Source organism: Equus przewalskii, chromosome 23, assembly GCF_037783145.1.
Source record: "Equus przewalskii isolate Varuska chromosome 23, EquPr2, whole genome shotgun sequence".
NCBI lineage: Eukaryota > Metazoa > Chordata > Mammalia > Perissodactyla > Equidae > Equus > Equus przewalskii.
Window position 1 is genome coordinate 5,874,462 of NC_091853.1, and position 20,287 is coordinate 5,894,748.

The 20,287-nt window shown below is 38.9% G+C and overlaps 1 long non-coding RNA gene across 1 annotated transcript; it reads right to left on the bottom strand.

Moving 5' to 3' along the window:
* Positions 1–515: 515 nt before the first annotated feature.
* On the bottom strand, positions 516–17,846 carry LOC139078925 (uncharacterized). The gene is made up of 3 exons (XR_011532116.1): positions 17,724–17,846; positions 14,146–14,269; positions 516–767 (listed from the first exon to the last, which is right to left on the bottom strand). It is a non-coding gene; the product is annotated as an uncharacterized lncRNA (long non-coding RNA).
* Between the last annotated feature and the right edge of the window lie 2,441 nt (positions 17,847–20,287).

Below are 20,287 nucleotides of genomic sequence, written 5' to 3' on the forward strand. Positions count from 1 at the left end.
TTTTTGAGGAAGATTAGCCCTGAGCTAACATCTGCTGCCAATCCTCCTCTTTTTGCTGAGGAAGACTGGCCCTGAGCTAACATCTGTGCCCCTCTTCCTCCACTTTATACGTGGGACGCCTACCACAGCATGGCTTGCCAAGCAGTGCCATGTCCACACCAGGGATCCGAGCTGGCGACCCCCGGGCTGCCAAAGTGGAACGTGCGAACTTAACCGCTGAGCCACCGGGCAGTCCCCTAAAATAACCACATTTTAAAACTAAACTTACGTAAGTAGGGTAGTCAAGTGCTATGTCCAGCAATATGATCGCCTTTTGTTGGTATGTCCACTCTAATTATGATTAGCCACATTTTAAAATGAGGAACAGAGGTTCAGGAAAATTAAGTAACCCAGCCATGATCATATAGCTCTAGTGTAGGGGACTCAGGATTTAAACTCACGTCTGTCTGACTCTAATGCCCCTAAATGGATTATTACATGAACAATAACAACACTGTATAGCCATATAGAACTTCAGAGTTCTCAAGTACTGATTTTATTGGATATTCCTGACAACCAGTTAAGATTGACAAAGCAGTTATTACTATTTACATTTTATAGCAGAGGAAATGGAGGATCAAGAGGTTAAGTAACTTATCAAATACCCCAGTCTCCTGACTCCTACTGTAGCGCTTTTTTTCTGAGTACGTCAGTACTTCGTCCTGAAGCTTCCGTATGGGCACCACATTTTCCTCCTTCCAGACTTCTCTCTGTGGAGTCTCTTAACCCTGCAGTGGATGGTGAAGATGGGCATAATCACATTGATGATGAGGAAGATAATGCCCTGTTCCACACTCACACAAATCTAAGCATACTTTTTCTGTGAAAAATTACGTAATTGCTCCTATCTTATGGTTATACATGTGGTCTCTTTTTTGCCTGCTTAACTGAGATATACTCTTCAGGGTAAAAGAATGGAAAGGAATAAATATTAGGTCTCAAATTATGTGCTTCATGTAGTTTAGTGTGTAGCCTAACAGCAAAGCCTGTCTCGATTTTTCAGAACAGGAGATGGTTTCAAGAGATTTAATCCACTAGAGTGATCTCCTTGGATAAATTTCGTTCTTTGAACATACTTTCTTGAATATCTACCATATATCAAGCACTATGATCCCGGAGATATATCAATGAAAATCAACAAAATTTGATCCCTGGGTTGAAGAAAAGAAGATACAGTGTATTGACAGGTTGAGATGGAGACAGCAGGGGATGGTTGAGAGACGGGACAGCAAATGAACAGCAATGCGCATGCATTTGTTACTTTTGTGTAGACATAATAATGTATAGACAAACGTGTCACAGTAGAACAAAGCAGTAGTAATAGATCTACTGACAATAAGGTAGATGTTGAACCTTAAATCCTGTGTCATGTGTGATAATTCTGAAATTTTATTCATTATTTTTATCTTGAAATTAAAATAATAGTCATCCTTCTAAATACTCGGAGAAAGGTTAGGAGGAAAAGAAAATAATAAGATTTCAAAATAAGAATTTGATGAGCATAGCTGACATGGACTTTTGAGCTATTCTGACTAGGTTATGGAGAATACGTTTATGACTGCAACTATATTTTACTGGTCTCCTTGGCCTACAGACACTTATGCTACACAACTGGGCAGGCCCTTCAGTTTTTCCCGGACTTAGAAATTGTGACACAGATAATTTAAGATTTAAGGGAAGAAGCCATTGGTTCTGCCCTCAGTCCTACTTAGCTGTTGTATTGTTTGCTCTTTCCTGTAGTCACTTTTTTCTCAAGCTTAGTAATTACAATAATTTCTCTAGCATAATTTGAGAGTTTCTGGAATCTGCCTTTCATTATAAATAGGGCGCTTTTAATAAGGAGCCCTACCCCTAGAACATATTTTCTTTTCACATGTCAAGTTCTCTATCTCCCTTTACCCAGAGCTGGCATCTGAGAAGCATTTAGCTTTGAGTATATAACTGGAAAGTCCTATTTCAGAAAGCTTGATGTCATGTTGTGGTATGATCATTTTAAGGGAATGGAATATCTCACGGATTGATTACTAGGCTTAGGATGTAGGAAAACAAACAATAAAGTAAAGCCAACTGTGGTACATCCTGTCAGTAAATGGGCCTTACAACCAGCACACTACACCCCACAGCGATATAGCCAGGGTATACAGCAAACAGTCATTACACTGTGGCTAGCTCACATACAATGTCCTTAGTCATTCTAACTCAACAACTGCATTATAAAAGTTGGCTTTGCTCCAACTTATATTACAGAAACTTTAACCCTTCCCTTAATCCTCCCCGTTCCCAATTTTCCAAATAGTTCTAAAGCTTCTAAAAGGGGCCGCACAAATTCTTCCGAACAAGTTCTCTCAAACCACTGTGGACCTACCCGCCATACTCTTTCCTCCTCTAATTCTCTTTCGTGATTTTCCTGTGAAGGTTCTTCATCACAATCACTAAGGCTAGGCTTCTTCCTGCTACTGGTGTTGCCACCCAATGGTCCCTCAGGGCCAGCCTGTGCCCACATTGTCCTACAGAGTTGCTGCTCTGAAGAAGCAGAGAAACCTCTCTTCCCCTTTCCCTCAGAGATGTGTTTTTGTGACACCCTCTGCTACCAGGATCTTAAAGGGGGGCTATCTAGCATTCCCAACTCCTCAGAGGGATTTCTTACTTGTACACGCTTTTTCTAAGTTTCAGACAGTAGTCCATGAGGGATGTTGAAAAGACTAGTTTCTCGGAAGACTTCACACTGCCCTCTTGTCTTGGCTAGAAAACAGATGCTGAGGCAAGTGTTAACTGATGATGCTTTGCTCGGGAAGTCAGACAGAGTAAGGGAGAAGGAAGGAAGAAAGGAAGGAATAGGAGGCAATATTGCACTGGCCACTGATTTGCCACAACTGTAAAAGAAACATAGCTGGTTGCACAGCAGGGCTATCCAAAAGGAACTTCTGCATACAGGCTATATTAAGAAATGGTGCTTGAGAGCAGTCCACGGGCATGAGGAAGAAGAAGGAATTCATCTGACCAGCTCCCACCTGTTTCCCTTTCCTATTGGTTGAAGTTTGAGTGGGGTAGGGCTTCCCACTCTTCTGGATTACGTCATCTTGGTGGCTGCTGGGATGTCAGATACCATAACGTGTATAGCATATGTAGTATGCCTGTGGTATGCTGTTTTATCCAAGTCTGAAAATGGTGGGAGGAGACAGAAATTCTGGACATATGAGAGGCAGCCAAGGGGGAGGACTTGGCATTCACAACGCAACAGACTGCTCACCCCAGCAGGTGAGCCACTAGGCCAGGCTGAGCTGGTGGGCTGTGGCAAAGCAAGGCAAGTGAGGGAAAGTGAGAGGCTCCAAGGCAATCTTGAGAGATGCTTAGAATGTGTCAGGTCACCTCCACATCCCTCCCCTCACACCTCCATCCTACTCTTTCCCCACCATCTTGTGAGCATTCCAAACCTCCTTGGAACTCTGTAATTCAGCACAAGACTTAGTTTACTTTGAGGTTTGTGCTACATAAACACGGTCCATTAAATTTTGACAAAGTGTCAGGTATAAATCAGTTACGAGGTGATTGACCATCTCTTTTCAGCAAAACTGAAGGGCTAAAATGAATAGTTTTAATTGACTAATATTTCTCAGGGAATCATTACATACTTTCTTTAACGGTGAAAAAAAGAAGTACCTGGCATCTTATATAATCATCAAGATGGCATAATGAAAACTGCTAATATACACGACCTAGAAAAACTAATTTGCATCCCTAAGACACCTCACTCTTTTAAAGAGAGGCAAAGTGGATATCTAAGTGTAAAAACCAATATACCTTGAGGGATGGGATCGTTTAGCTCACACAGTGGAATGGAAAGTGGTTTTTGTTTGTTTGGGTCTTTTTAGTTTGTTTTATTGTTATGATTTTAACTTCTCCATGGTTAGAGCTCAAATATTTTCTCCTTTCCTATTATAGGTTGCTGGCGGGCTGGTAAAGATTCCATTTCATTCTAATGTTCGGAGAAAATGATCTTCCTGTTCCATATTCAAAGATAAAAATATCTCCTAGCTATAGGGATTGCTAATGCCAGGGCCAGGTCCCTTCTCAGGAATTTCCTTTCTGGACCCAGCCCTTCAACTTCCGAAGTAACAATTATTTTTCAGCTTTTCTGAAATCAAAATATGTACCAACAGGGTTGGATTTTATGACATCTCATCTCCTTCTTTGGCCTGCTGAGATAGTTACATCAGACTGACTGATGCCGAGCAGGGGAGAAGCCAGAAGGAAACCTCTGTGGGCAAAGGAGGAGGGAAGGAGAGAGTAAGCAAGAATGAACAATAAGCCCTGACTATTTGACACGCACATCAGAATTTCAAAACAGGCCATAAGTCCCCATATCTGAACAGAGAGCAAATGTGTATCAGATGAAACACCCACTCTTTGATCTTCCTTAGAATGTAATTCCTTTTGGCAAAATCCCTTTCTCCTCCATGACCGTTATAGAAACTAACTTGTCATTGGCAATCAATAAGAATCAAACAATAACAATAATATTAACGCATTCCAATGAGAAAACAGTGTTGGGAACTGTGCATACTATTTGTTTTTGCCTTGGCTTCATATTTAAAAAGGGATTTGGAAAAATAACTCTAAATGCTTCTGTCTACCTCCCCTCTCTATCCCATCTAAACCCTATGCATCTTAATAAAGGGATGTCAGAGGAGTTTGGCAGGATACTTAGTGATAGCCCCTCAAATTATGTATAAGAGAGGCAGAAAGAGCCTTTCTGGAGGATACCCCCCATCTCAATCCCTAATGTGTTAACAGTTAATGCTGAGTAATGCTAGGGCTGGCCTTGGTGTTGAGATGGGACGAGGGCGTGGTGGGGTGGGGAGATTACATCCTTTCAATATGTTTTTTTCTAACAAGAATGACATCCTTCAGGGCTGGCCCCGTGGCCGAGTGGTTGGGTTCGCGCGCTCCGCTGCAGGCGGCCCAGTGTTTCGTTGGTTCGGATCCTGGGCGCGGACATGGCACTGCTCATCGAGCCACGCTGAGGCAGCGTCCCACATGCCACAGCTAGAGGAACCCACAACGAGGAATGTACAACTATGTACCGGGGGCTTTGGGGAGAAAAAGGAAAAAATAAAATCTTTAAAAAAAAAAAAAAAAAAAAGAATGACATCCTTCAGCGGGCTGAAAGCACAACTTAGATCCAAAGTGTCATCACTCCTTGGAAAACATGGCATTTTACAACAGGAAAACATTTTCATCTGTGGACGAACCTCGATGACAATCTAATATTTGTTAGATCTTCCTTCTTTTTGGAATCTATCCTTAGACATGAAAAAGGATTATTATTTAACAAGAGAGGAAGGCAAAACTTACATTTAAAGAGAGCCCATTACATGTCAGGCACTCTGCTAGACGCTTTACAAAGATTATGTCTTTAGTCTTCATCATAACTTTACCTGGTTCCGTTATTATCCCCAATTTGGGAATAAGGAAAGTGTGGGTTAAGAAGCACAAAAATTAAGCATCTTGTCTAAGATCATACATCTAGTATGAGAGAAACTACAATAAGAACCATGAGAACAGAGCCTAGAACTGTCTTTGTAAAGGATACTGGGGTGCACTGCCCAGACGACCCCTTCAGGACTGAGGCACCCCTTCCCCCAGCTGTGGCAAGTGTTGGCTGCTAATGGCTCACTGGTGAGTCTCTCTCCAGAATTTGCCCTAGGCTAAAGAGAGGGGCCTTACCAAAGTTGTGCTCCCTTCCTGGGAGCAGACTGCAACCTCAGACTAACAGTTGTGGGGCTTCAATGGGCTGGCCCCTTTGCCCCATTTGGGAAGAATGGGGGTCTAGCACGCCTCATGGGATCGGCTGCATCACATTTCAACATCTCTCAACCTGCCCACTTCCGCTTCCTTGTCTCACTTAATGCTGTTGTCTCAAACATAATGTCCAATAAACTTTTGTACACACATATCCATCCCAGAGTCTATTTTCTGGGAAGCTTGACCTATGACCACCTTCTGGAATGCGTATTAAAATGAAAAAAAAATTTAAATGCCAGGACACAGAAAAAACAAGAAGACAAACAAAAACCTGCCTCATCATTTCAATATGGTGGCTCTAGTATTCTACGTAGGGATATCCAAAAATGACACTCTTATTCCAGGGAGAATTTCATATATCACAGGATTTTACTCTTTTTAGACCCAGAGTCAATGTTAAGGAGTCTTTCCCATCCCACCCCCATCCACTGTCACATTACAATTTAAAAAATAAATGACGCTTTGAAAAAGTAACTGACGTGGCCATGGTCACCCAGCTATTTGGTAAATTAGGACCCAGTGAGTAATCCAAAACATGACTCTATCAAGCGCAGCCAAGGTCATATCAAACTTTTAATCTGAATAAATTTAAAATGCTTCTATGGCCCACATTATGTACAAGAAAGTACTTAACACAGAAATGCTAGGTTCTCTCATTCCAACTTTAGAGAGAATGACGCACAACTATTGTCTTTAAAAATATAATAAAGCAGCTCTTAATATCATGGAGCAAACATTATCCGTATTTTATTTATACTTATTTTAACTGAGTAGTATCTTTTATATTTTCACCTGAAACTGTTGTAATTCACACAGCTTTAAGAGTCACATTTTCTCTCTCTCTCTCTGCTGTCCTGTGCTAATTTTAATTTAAATTTCACCACGTTACATGATAAATTGTTTATTTTCCTTAAAAGGAACAACTTCAAGTATGCCTCCCAGAGCTCCGGGAGGTTTTTTTCCCTCTCAATTAGCCTAGTTTACAAACGGGGATCTTGGAAACTGAAAGAAGATTCAGTTGCAGAAGGGAAAACTTGCCCTGCTATGATCCTGATCCAGCCCCCCGCCCCCATACACACGCGTGTGCACGCACACACAAGCCCATCCTCCATCAAGAGGTTAAAGGACCATGGCCTTTTGTTTCACGGGATGGATTAACATCGCCAGGTTGCTAGGAGGGAGGAAGGACTTTCCAAGCTGTTACGCGCTGGACGTGTTGAGAGTGCATGGTTATGTAACACCATATTTTTTAATACAACTGACAGTCTGTCTTGAGATTTAAGTGTTTTTTGACAGTTTTTATGCACCTGTTAATTCAAAGCTCTTAACATATGCCAGTTAAAAAGAGCCAAGCACTAAAACATCTAGCTTTAGAGGCTAAATATGGCTCAGCTGCAATCCCAGGCAGGCAGGAGGGAGGGAGGCAGGCAGGCTGATGGGAACAATTCCTCCTTCAAGATGGAAATCATCTGTAGCCTCCTCTCTGTGACCTGAACAAACCATACCTAGGTGGGGTGGTTGGAAATGCCATTTGATTTCTCCAGGAATAGTTAGCAGAGATGACTCAGGTCTTCAACATGGATGGTTACTCCAGCTAATGTTCTGTTGTGTTCAGATGGAGAACTCAGCATTTGGAAAGACTTTTATATTCATCATAGATGCTCAGGGTGGTCCCTGAGCATCCTTAGACCTGGAGTCTGTTTAGGTTAGCTCTCCATCTGTTCTCTACTCCACACCTCCCCTTCATATCCCGCTACGCACACCTGGTGAAACTGAGGACAATTGCCTGAAATTTTCCAATGCTAACTCCATGGTGTTTAAGGGCTAAGGCCACGCATTCCCCTATAACACAAAGAGCAATATTTGCAGTGTAAATAAATAATTCCTGTCAACCTTCAACAAGGATGATTAAGGGATATGCACTCTAGCACTAGCCACACCCCAAAAGATAAACGATCTCTCTGTGCATAAAAAGCAGCTTGTACTTAAAGCACTAAAGCAGAAGAGAGTGGGAGATAAATCAGCTTTCGCTTTTATTCTTCTCTGAGACTGAATGCAGCAAGGTGTGGATCTGATACATTTCGAACATCTGGTACATTCCTCTCTTGAGGGTACAGAGCAATGTTGTCCGACAGAAATACAATGCAAGTTGCAAATATAAGTCGATATGTAAGTAATTTAAAATTTTCTAGTAGCCACATTTTAAAAAGTACAAACAGGTGAAAATAATTTTAGCAATGTATTTATTTAACTCATACCCAAAACATTATCATTTCAATGTATAATTAATTAATGAGGAATTTTATACTCTTTTTTGTTATATGAAACCTCTGAAATCCAGTGTATATTTTGTACTTACAACACATCTCAATCTGGACTAGCCACATTTCAATAGCCACATGTAGAAAGTGCAGTTCTAAAATGGTGGCCATGGAAATGTGCCAACAAATAAAAAATAACACTTAATGACGCTGAAGAATATTACCGGAAGTGGCCAGTCAACCTGTAGAGAATTTAGCAGCTGCTTCTCTTTTTTTTACCCCCATTACAACACATTTCTTTTCATACAATTGTTTAAATGTCCCTCTTGGCTTCATAGTGATGATCATCAAATTCAAAGTAAAGAACTGTAGAAAAACAGAACTATCACAAAGCGGAATGAGTTACCTAGATGGAAAAGTGAATTTCACATCATCAGAGCATTTGAGCAGAGTCTGCATGACTTTCTGCAGTGATGCCATGGTGAAATTCTGGACTATGTGGTCCAACAGAATACGGCAGTATAAACAGTAGTTAAGAGCTTGGGATTTAGAGCCAACTAGAACTGGGTTTGAATCTCATCTCCATTCTTTGTGCGGAGGCAAATAGTTTTACCATTTTGAGACTCAAGTTCCTCATTTGTAAACATGAATAACCACTTCATAACATCGTTGTGTGAAATAAATGAAAGAATATAGCTATAGCTCTCACCATAACGTTCAAAAAGATATTATGATTATTACAACATAAGAAAACTGCCTATGGATATTTGGTACTAAGGGCAGATTACAGAGAATATTCAGCATTTAAGACATTGTTCATCACATCTCCCTTAACTTCTACAACTACACTAATCTGTGATGGTATATCAAGGTCATCAATTATTAAAGAGAGATGACAACTAGACTTTAGAATGATTTGCAACAAAATGGTTCACTTCAAAATTCTTGTTTTATTTTTAGGATAGAAGAAAGAACCAACTTTCGTTGAGTGATGATTTTTTTTTTCCTGTTTTTTGTTTGTTTTTTAAATGTATGAAGCACTTCTGCATCTTATCTTAAAAATCCCTTGAGGTGGTGTTTATTTTAGGGGTGAGGATATTGAGGACCAGGGAAGTCAAGGGTCACACAGTTAATATGTAGTGTAGTTAATATGTGAATCCACACCTGTCTGACTTTAAAGCTTGTGCTATTTCCACTACATGGGAGTCGCCGGGTTTGACTTTCACTTATCCAGAAGTTTCATTCAATAGTAGAAAATTAATGGAAATAGTATTTCAATCAGTACTAAAATATTCTGGGTCCTTGTTTGACTGTGGTTAAAATACATGTCCCCCAGCTGCCACCATCTCCCCAAGAAAGGGGGTAAGTGCTATACCTGTGGATCATCGGCATTATCCTCAACACTACGCCATTGAAATGTTCACCCCTTTGAGGGCCTCACTCTGATGTAAAAAAATGCTGGAAATGGGGACACATAAGAGAGAACATATATTTCAAGAGACTCCTCTCAGAAGATGCTACGCAAATGTTCTCAGGCCAGCAATGGCAGCCACTCTAGAAGTGGGAGCCATCCATACTCTTCTTCAAAATGAATTTCTAGGTATGTCTGTCCCAACACAACTTGGTTAAGGTTTGTGGGGAGGGGGTGGAAATGAGGATGTGGAGTGGCAAGGGAGAAGCACAGAAAATAGATACTTGTATGCTACCCTTTTGGACAATATTTATGGTTAGTTACTATCAGTGCCTTTAGAACATGTCTGTCACAGAAGAAAACAAAAGTCCCTGGCAGCTGTTCTGAGAGTCTTTGCTTCATCAAGTCCAGTCATTACAGCCTTGCCCAGAGAGGTTCAAATAAGCATGTCCACACTGTTGCCCTGGCCTTCAGAGCAGTAAAAAGCCCCCAGTGCTCTGATCATGGGACAGAGAGGAACAGTCCACTCCAAACTGCATTTGTATTTCTTATCTAAAAGGTATTCAATTTAATTTAAACAAACTTCTGTGTTTCCCTTAGGTTTTCTCATTCCAGAAGAACTGTTTCTGTAAATTATATATAATTACCCCTCCTGGTCAAGGGTGAGAGGTATGTTAGCATCACAATGGCAAGTTTTCTCTCTGGGTGCTACCAGCTCACTCAGTTCCAGGGATGATTTGAATGCGTTAAGCCTCCGTTTACAAGCAGGAAAGCGCAGCAGAGCCCATAAGGACAGTATTAAAAATTCCTAGTCATAGACAAGCATTTCAGACATTCGTTACCACACAAGCCATCAGTGGATTAGATCTAATAAGCCAAATACTTGCAGACCTCAGCCCCGGGGCTGCTTAGACTATTCGAAGTAATGCAGAATCAAAACTGGCCCGAGTTGTACCCTGCCTTCTCTTGAAACAAGCCAATGGTCCTCTATCTCCTCATGAGGGGGTGTTAGGAAACTAGTTGAAAGACAGTAGGGCCACACATTTGGCTTTGAGTAGTCTTTTTGGTTACAGTAGGAAGTCATCTGGTGATTCGGCACAAGAAAACATTTTTTAAAACTGCATTAAGTTAAAGGAGGTAGACTTTTTGGGTGAAGATAGGGGTGTTTTCTCCACTATGCTAAAAGAAGGAAAATAACTCATCTTTTTCAGTAAAAAGAATTGCAAAATATTCTTCCAGAAATAAAAATGAAAAACTACACACACACACACACACACACACACACACACACGAATTTCTGAGCTAGATGCCAAGTACTGCTCTGAAACCATGTGAATTTTTCTCTCGTGCATTTGTCAGCCTGACTCCAAACCATTTTATTCTTTCCTCATTTCTCGTCTCTGCTCTGTCTGTTTTTAGTTAGTTGCTTCTTGGCATGGCTTCCGTTGGAGCTGAGAGTGCCTCTTCTTTCTTCTTTCTTCCCCTCTTCTTTTTCTTTTCTTTCCTTTTAAAACTTCTTTTTTAGTCTTCTTTCTTTTGGACTGGGCAGTGACTCTGCAAAACTTGCCAAGACCGGAGCAAACAGGAGGCGCGTCTCTGGTGCCCACTTTCCCTGCCTCCTTCAGGCCTTCACACAACACGTAAAGGGCAGGCTCGAGGAGGGGCACAGAGGCATGTTCACGAGTGCGAATGCATGCTGCCCGCAGCCCACTTCTCTGCGAGAGTCTGCAGCTCTCCCAACACATTCCCTGGTGAGCAGACTTGCCCAATGCCGCCATTTTGTGTTGAGGACTTCCTTCAGGACAATCCTTCAAGTTGCTTTTAAGAACTAGTTTTTTGAGACCCAGAGAGTAGTGATCAATATGTTCACTTATTCATAGAACTCCATTGCAATTTTTTGGACTTCTTTTTTGACTGACTTCATCACAATATGTTTCAATTTGTGGAAAAACGAAAAATAGAATCACATTAGCCATGCAGCCATACATAGACTTGAGAAGATGGTTGTTTTTATCTAAATTTAAGTAAGCAAGTTTTGTATGAATATGGAATAAGCTTTAAAGTACATCATGAATACACAGAATATAAAGTGAAACATTGTCAGGGCACATCTTTGTCTTCATTCTTTTTGTTTGAGGAGCTAGAGTACATTTAGCTGGTGTTATTGTTTCCATCAATGTGTGATCAGATTTTGGAAAGGCCAGCTAACATCAGAACACACTCATAGGTGAGCTTTAGATCAGGAATGTAAAAATAAAAAAAAAAACGGGCAAAGTTAATTCCTTTCACAGATTGAGAGTTACTTAAACTTTAATTAGCCCTGTAGTCTAATGAGACAGTAGAAATCAGACTATTTGTTCCTGCCTAGACCCTGCCGAAGTTCATGGACGTTCTGCTTCTTTGAAAGACTTACCTGTGAAGCATGAAGCCCGCTTTGTTGTCAGGTAAAGCTTGAAGTAAGAAGATTCTTTCCCTCTCACTCTATCAGGGCTTTTTTCAAAGCAACATAGAAACACGAACCATTTGTTGATGGTGTATATAGGATTTATGAACAAAATTTAAATTTCCACTGTGTATAGAATTTTGAAAATAGTCGTGTTAACTTCAGGAAATAAAAATAAGGGAATTAACACACACAAATGCAAAGCCTGATGTGGGAGAAAATCATCTGATGTATAAGATGAGAGACGTGAACTGGAATGACTTGGCTTGGCTATCTGCAAGAAAAAATGTTCAGACCTTCTCCTCTTTGAGTATGCAGCCTAGAGGATGTCATTTCAATCACTTCTGCAATCGCTCCGCTGAGTACTTTTGAAATATCCTGTATCTATAGATGACAAGCACCCTCGGCAGAGAGGGAACAGAGCCGGTGGCCATGTCTACATGATACCAAACACTTGGGTCAAAACAGAAACCCTTAGGCCATTGCCTCGATGATTTTCAGACCCTCAGCTCTTTGGCACTGTAAACGGAAACAATTCAGATTTTTCAGTTTGTATTCGGATGTTTGTCATTGTGTAGCTATAGTCAATAGCTAGATAAGTGTATGTTTCTTCTACCAAAAAAAAAAAAAAGAGTTATATGTGATAGCTAATTCAAGAAAAGTAAATTATAGAGAAGATACACAAAAGAGCTAAACCATGGTGCTATGGTCACCTATGCATCCTTATTATACACAAACACATAAACACACACACGTGCAAGCACACACTTAAGTATCAATTAAAAACAAATCCAGTTAGGGCTGATTTACCCTCTACCTTGAGTTATCTGATGAGATAGTATCTCAATCCTTCTGGCCCATAAGCCAGACAACTCCTACGAGAATAAAACTTTGCAGAAGTACATGATTTCTTTTTGTAAATCTGCAAACCATTTTTTCTTCTATTATTTGAAATATTGTCATTGTGGTTTAAGTTATGTGCAGAGCATATTTTAAAGGCATGCTCACGTCCAGAATGCTCTGAACCTCCCTGTTATTTTGGTGATCATATGGTTACCGAAATATAGGATAATTTATGTGCAAAAAAATTCCAGCTTTAGTTTATAAAATATATCTAACATTTGTTTGACAAAAATGAAAATTTTACCCAAAGAACACATGATTAATAATCTTAAGTTAGTGGATACAAAATCAAGATAATGAGAATAAATATTTTGTGTTTTGGCAGTATAATATATTTGTCAACAGACTTAGTTTAATGTATATTAATTAAGAGATGGAGAAACGAGGGAATGCTTTTAAAGTGAAGAACCACTTTACAGTTGACATTTAAATGGATTTTTAACTATTTCAAAAATATTTTCTAAAATAGGTGGAAAAGAAAACATTTGAACTATTCGTTAAAAGCTATTTTCAATAGGCACCTAGTATACTCCTGACCTTTTCTCTGAGCCTGGCATTGTCCAGAGATTGTCCTGGCTATAAGACATATTCATAAACCCCAGACAAATAAAGACATACTTGTTACACCCAATCATGCTATCTTCTTAGTTGTTCATTTACAGGAATAGTTCCTCCTTGTTTACTCAATTCTTAAATGCAACTGCCTCCAGGTGATATATATATATATATGAAATGGCATTCATTTCCAAGATATTAAATGTCATAATTGAGGTCGTTTTAAGATTAGAAAGAATCAGTGTTTTCAAGACAATGCACTTGAATTATCTGTGCAAAGACATACATGTTTTTAAATAAAGTTGGAATTGTATAAGATTATCTATAAAGTTATAAATTATAGTGTTTGTGAAAACACTTGAAATGGGCAGTGAAAGACCATATAATTAAATAAAAATGGAAAGCCTTTGAACATGCCCAGATTAGTGTAAATGGCTTCACGGGCATGGATTTCATGTTTTCATTTTAATACCAATAAAATATTTAGTTTATGTACATTCACTTTAAAACTCAACTTAAAAAGCATGGCATATGTATTTACCCACATGTTTACTATATATTTAAAGACAGATTTTAATGAGTTATGGCTGGAAATCCATAAAGGTTTGCATGTAACACAGGCTCCATTACAGAAAATATTTTCCTTTCTCTATTTCATTTCTAAAAATATGAAATGTTTAGAGAGTGTGGAAGATAAGAGGAAAGAAGAGCTTTGAATAAATACATACAGATTCTGAAGGTGGACTGACTTTCTTCCTTTCTTTTTTTCTTTCTTTCCCTCTTCCTTACTTTCTTTTTTCCTCCCTTCCTTCCTTCCTTCCTTCCATCCTTTCTTTCTGTCTTTCTTTCTTCCTGTTAGGAAAGAAGAAGAAATAGACTTGTGCAGAGGTGAAGTTATACAGAAATTGAGGTGTAGTTTGCACTGTCACTGTAGTGATAAGGTAGACATGTTATTAGCTCCATGCTCCTCTGTCACTTATGGACATTTAGAAAATCTACAGCATATTTGCTGGATCAGATAAACTTTTAAAAAACATTATTTGTCTATTTATCAAAACGTCAAAATTTAGATCTTTATAATTTTGAATAAGAAAATTTAAAGTGGTTGCAAATCAAATATTATTATATAAAATGAACACATAAAAACAAAAATCAGAAAGGAAGAAGGAAGAAAGCAAGAAGAAAGAAAAGTAAAAAAGGGAGAAAGAAAGGAGATATAAAATGAGAGCGATAGTATGGAAATAGAGGGAGAAATAATTTTGGGGGAGAGCAAAGAGGACAAGTTAAATGAGAACTGAAAGAGTCTAATAAAAGAATCAAACATAAACTTTAAAATATGCAAGCAGAGTAAACATCACAAATATGCCCTTAACAAACCCCAGCTCTGCAGGCTTTTCTGCTGCCACACAAAAAGTGTATTTTTCAAGAAAATTGGTTACAGCAGTTACCGTGCCTTCGAACAGCAACAAGTAGAAAGAAGGCAGCGAGTCTGGAGGGGCTGTCCACAGAGCCGCATTCTCCACCTTTCCAATCCCTGCCCTTTCTCCTGCGCCTAACCATATGGAATCCATCTCATTCAAGGACATCGATGAGAAAAGGGACTTGAGGAAACCAGGGCTGCTGCTGGCTGTTTTAACGGCATGCCACGGGAAAGTTTTATTTCCAATTGATTGGTTACAAATCAGATAAATATCGCTTCTAATGAAAGCAGCTTTGAACTGCTGGAAATGTTATCTGCAGGAGTCTGGGGTTTATCAGAAGTCAAATGTAGCTTTAATCACATCAACATGCTAATTACAAGCAAACAATAAAAGCTTTAAGAAATGATTGCAGGGGCTTTATTACTATTGACAGTCGCCAAGGTATATTTATTTCGGGAGGTAATTGTCAGAAGACTTTCTCCAGAAAGACTTGTTTGTATAATTAAGTGCATGTTATGCAAGCTTATCTGCTGATCGGCTCCTGCTAGTTATGTAGCTCCCCCGATGCCTCAAAACACAGAAGCAATTAAAAAAGAAAGGCTCAGGGAGATGGTTTTTCAGTAGTTCATTTGTGAGGGACAAAAACAGAAAGACCTAATGTGTTCTGAAAAAACAGCATGTCCTAGAGTGAGAAATGTGATCAGTCACTAAAATAATAAATGAATAAAACAATGAAGGTAAGTTGAAAACTCTTCATGATCAGCGATGTAAGAATAGCACAAAATTAGAATGGAGTGTGTACGTTTTCATTTAGTGAAGAAGCTGAGGGGGCAGCAATATTCTCCTTTGTATGCAAAATATCACTCAATGGAATGGAGTATTCCAACCTAAAAATATATGTGATGGGAATGAGACAAAATGGAAAATAACAATAAATGGTCACATAGACGCCAGCATCACTGATTTTATTATTTTATTGTAAATTTATTACATAATTCCCCAAAGTGCCTAATTTAAAAGTCTAAAAGTTTGATAACATCATTCCAAATCTATGCAGCCACACATGATTTTCCATCTAAATAGAAAACAAAGGCAAATTTACAGTTGTCGCCCTGAGCATTTTTTTTAGGCTAGGACACCTGAAACATATTTTTACAAAAATATTTCCATCTTATTTTTAATGACAAGCTGATTGCATTCTGACTGGACTAGAGAGGAAAAAATAAACCTTTCAAACTATAAACTATTTTTGTGCCATAAAGAATCATTCAACTCTAAAAGGGAAAAGCCCTAATTTAAAAAATATCATTATTATATCGAAAGGTGTTGGACTGGATTTAATTCTTTCCATTCCCAAATATTGGCTTCAGTTCAGTTTCCATTTCATTCAAAGCAATTAAAAATGTGGCAAATCCTTGATCAATTTTTTACCCTTAAACAGGGTCAGTTCTGAAGTTGTTGTCACATTTTAATGGGTTCAGAGTCAGTTTATGCAAGAGACAATCAAATGTTTGATTTTAAAAGCCCTATAAAAAGTAAGAGCTTTTAACCTTTTGAATGCATTAATAAAATGCTAATGACATCATGGCCAAGACCACATTTGGAGGTTCCCCAAAACTCCAAATGACTGTTGTGAAAAGAAAACAGAATTTTAATCAAATGATCTGTTATTTTAATGGCCACTTACAAAACAGGAGATTTATTGAAAGGCATAAAGTTTGTTTGCATGAGTGAAGGCAAAGCTTTTAAGAATTGCCTTCTTCTGGGTTTTGTACCCCCGGTTCCTTGCAACATAATACTACCAAATATTTGTGAATTGTGACTCAAGTCTGCAGTCTTATTTCTAGCAGAAAATAAAAGGGAGGCTGGAGAGCAAAAAACAGTGGTGCCAATTTGTCTGCCCAGGCTCTGATTATTGGATGCAGAATCTTTTTTTTTTTTTCTTTCAGGAGAGAAGGATTTGGTGGGAATGTTTCTCCCTTCAGGGTGAGATATTTGATATCCATCCCGAGACCAATCATAAGGCCAAACTTTCATGCAAAACTTCACAAGGGAAAAAAATTAAGTCTTTGGGTAAAATTCTCATCTAAATTTGCAGCAGATCTCTAGTTTCCGCTGGGCAATTACGGCTGTTTTTGCCATTTCTGATTGCAAAACACATTGATTTTTTTAAAAAGTTATTCCTGATAACTTGAGAACCTTCGCTCCCTAGCCCCCTCCCCCAGTTCTTCTTCCTCTCTTTTGAAACTCTGTTCCTCATTTCTGTCTCTCCTGTCTAGAAGTGCTATCCAGTGACCCCTGGTGCTGATTAAAGTTTCTCGGGTGACCCCTGAATGCATTTTATTACACTGGCTGGTCATAAAACCTGCTTAAACTGCTGGCTTATCCAAACTCCGGCCTCTTCTGTGGAAAACCCCACAGTCAGCCCAACCTCAGACAGGGAAAATACAAACAAGCAGACCGAGGAAGGGCAGAGAGGGCTTGAACGCCCCTTTTGTCAGTACCAGGGAGCCGCCCGGCGGAGGGGAGGGAACAACTTAGAATGACGACAGACGCTCACAAGGGTTCTGGAGAAAATCAACTCAATACTAGTTTAGGTGGAACATGGAGAAGCAGAAACAGAAGGAAAGAGGGGAAAAAATTAAAACCCTTTAGTGGTTTCTTTTTTCTCTAAAATGATGTCACAACACTGCAATAGCTTGCAAGGTGAGAGCAAGGCATCACCAACACAGGTTAGCATGAGGGATCTCTGAAAACCGCATACTCCTAAAATGGACCCAGGAAAACATTGACTCAGCTTCTGTAAGCAACACAAGGCAGCTAGAAGCCTTTGTATATTTATGTATTTACTACATCTAGGGAAAAATATGAATTATTATACTTACATGGCTCAGGAGACACCACCTTACAGTTAGGTTCAGTTTAGCTGTTAATTTTCCTGGGCTGCCGGGTGCTGAAGGGAGACAAAGTCTGTAATTTTCACAATCCTCCCTGGATGGAATGTCTGTGGCAGGGATAAGGCATGCAACTCTTGTAGGAAGGGCCAGAGAAGTCAGTGTTTGAAAAGAGAATAGTATTATTGGGAATCAAAAACTACCAAGCCCTGGGCTTTCCCTGGTACTTAAACTGAATGTTTGTGTGTGTATCAAATCCAATTTAGCATTTGGAAATAAAAAGTGTTTTAAATTTCCTCCTTATTTGCAAAGTCTGAAAATAAAGCAGCAGGGTCAGTCTGGAGTAGAAGGATGCAGTCTGGAAGTCTGCCAAGAGAAGTCCATTGGCTCAGTTCTGTAGATAATGTGCTACCCTTTGCCTCTCAGGCAACAGGATGAAGATCTGATGCACAGAGTTAGCCCCTCTGCCCAGCCAACCATGGTAGAGATCCACAGAGGGGAGGACACACTTTTCCTACTGGTCATCTCCCCATTTCAGTGCCACTGAAGCTGGATCAGGTCCAGACTCTGCTTGGAGCCCTTGACATTCCTAATGTCCAAATGACAGGCTCACAAATTGTTGGTTAGTTTTTTCAATACTACCATGGTATACAGCTTGGGCCATTCTCACACTAGCTAAAATCCCTAAGAAGGTAAAATCAAGGGCCCAAGGTGAATCATTAATGACTATTTAATCAGCATCTAATGATGAAAAAGTGACTTGTGATAGTTACTTTTGGAATCATTTTCCTTTTTCCTATGTTTTTTTAAACCCTTAGAAAATTTGCTGCATTCTTCTCCCTTTTGTTTAAACAAGGAAATACAAAGGAACAATGAATTGAACTCCACTATAGAACAGAAATGGCCCCTTTTACCTGTTTATCCTTTTCATGTAGGTCACTAAGCAAAAGTCAAGAATTCCATCAAAGGCATTGTTCGTGGAAGCTGGTGACTTTGTTAATACCTAGAATGAATTGGTAAGTTATGCTTTGTTTATTTCAATCTTGACCTGATTTAATTTGTTCAGAGTCTTCATAGTGGGTGATAAATCTGATAACCAGTGACATTCAACAACCATTTTTTATTTTCTATATGCAGCCCACATTACACTGGGAGAAGGACTTCGATATGTTCCTGTCCTTGCTGTCGATTGCGCACCTACTGGGCGTGGCAAGTTACAGACGTAAACACTTTATTTCTTACTACAACCGTATGAAGAACATATGGCTATTCCCAGTTTGTAAATCAGGAAACCAGGGCTCAGAGAAGTTAGATAATTGCCCAAGTTTCCATCGCTGGAGACAGAGTCAGGAATGTAATCCCAGACAAGGTGACCCTCTGCACTGCCTTTGGGTTCCACTTCACTCCCTAACCAACATCTCTTAATCAACTTTGCCGAGTCTCAGAGTACATAGAAAGAAAAAATCTCAGGCGATAAACAAATATATGTTTGGTCGCTTGTCTTCTTTTTCTCAGTGTGTTAAATCCAGGATATATATATTAAGCCAATAACTCAAGGTTACTTTCTCCATGAAGTCTTCTGAGTAAACTAGTTTACTGTTCACTTGATAAATTATTTCTCATCCCTCCTTTTCTCAGTGGAATCTAATTTTTTTAATTCCATATGTTTTAGTTGATGACATATAGTATGTTTTCTTAAAGGAAGTGATAATTTTTTCTTTAAATAGTGGAGAGTTCAGTAGTTAAAAAACATAAAATAAAACCCGTTCCACGGTTTCAGGCAGAGCCTCTAAGATAGGAAAGTGGGCTCCAGGTGTACCACAATACTAATAGGTTGGGGTTCAAGTTGAAGCAGAGAAACAGAGAAGGTGAGTAGGTCGAGAGCAGTAGTCAGCCTTCATATATTTGATCCAAAGTAATAATGAATAGATAAAGTGGTGGAGTGACAAAATCTAGAAAGTTAAAATATAAAATGACAGTAAACACATTTCTTGGACTCTAGCCTAAGAAGAAAATTTTATGAGGGAATAGTTATATGTAGGAAGATATTCACATAACAAAATTTTGAAAACATTGGAACTACACCAAACTTTGAAAATGAATAACTAAATACTGACATACACAGTGAAATATTATTACAACTACTAAAAGTGATAATATAAAGTAAATATAACAGGTCTCCTTACACTATTATTACTCTAGGTGAAATGTATATGCAGATGGAAAAAGATTAGAAAAGAATGTACAGAAACTTTTAAAGTTACTTTAACAAGAGTACGGTTTAGGAATTTTTTTCCTCAATTCTTCAAAGTTTCTATAGCATTGCTATTAAGTATTTATTATACAATCAATATATACAATATATTAATAAACAATAACATTTACTATACATACACAGTGACAAGCAATTACGTGTATAGAAACCTTTGGGATTTTTCTCTGTAATATCTCTGTAGTTCTATTATTTTCAAAAGACCTTTATGTAAATACGTATATATTATGGCAACTAATAAATTGATTATATTTACCCACTTTTAAAGTGGTCTTTTTGATTA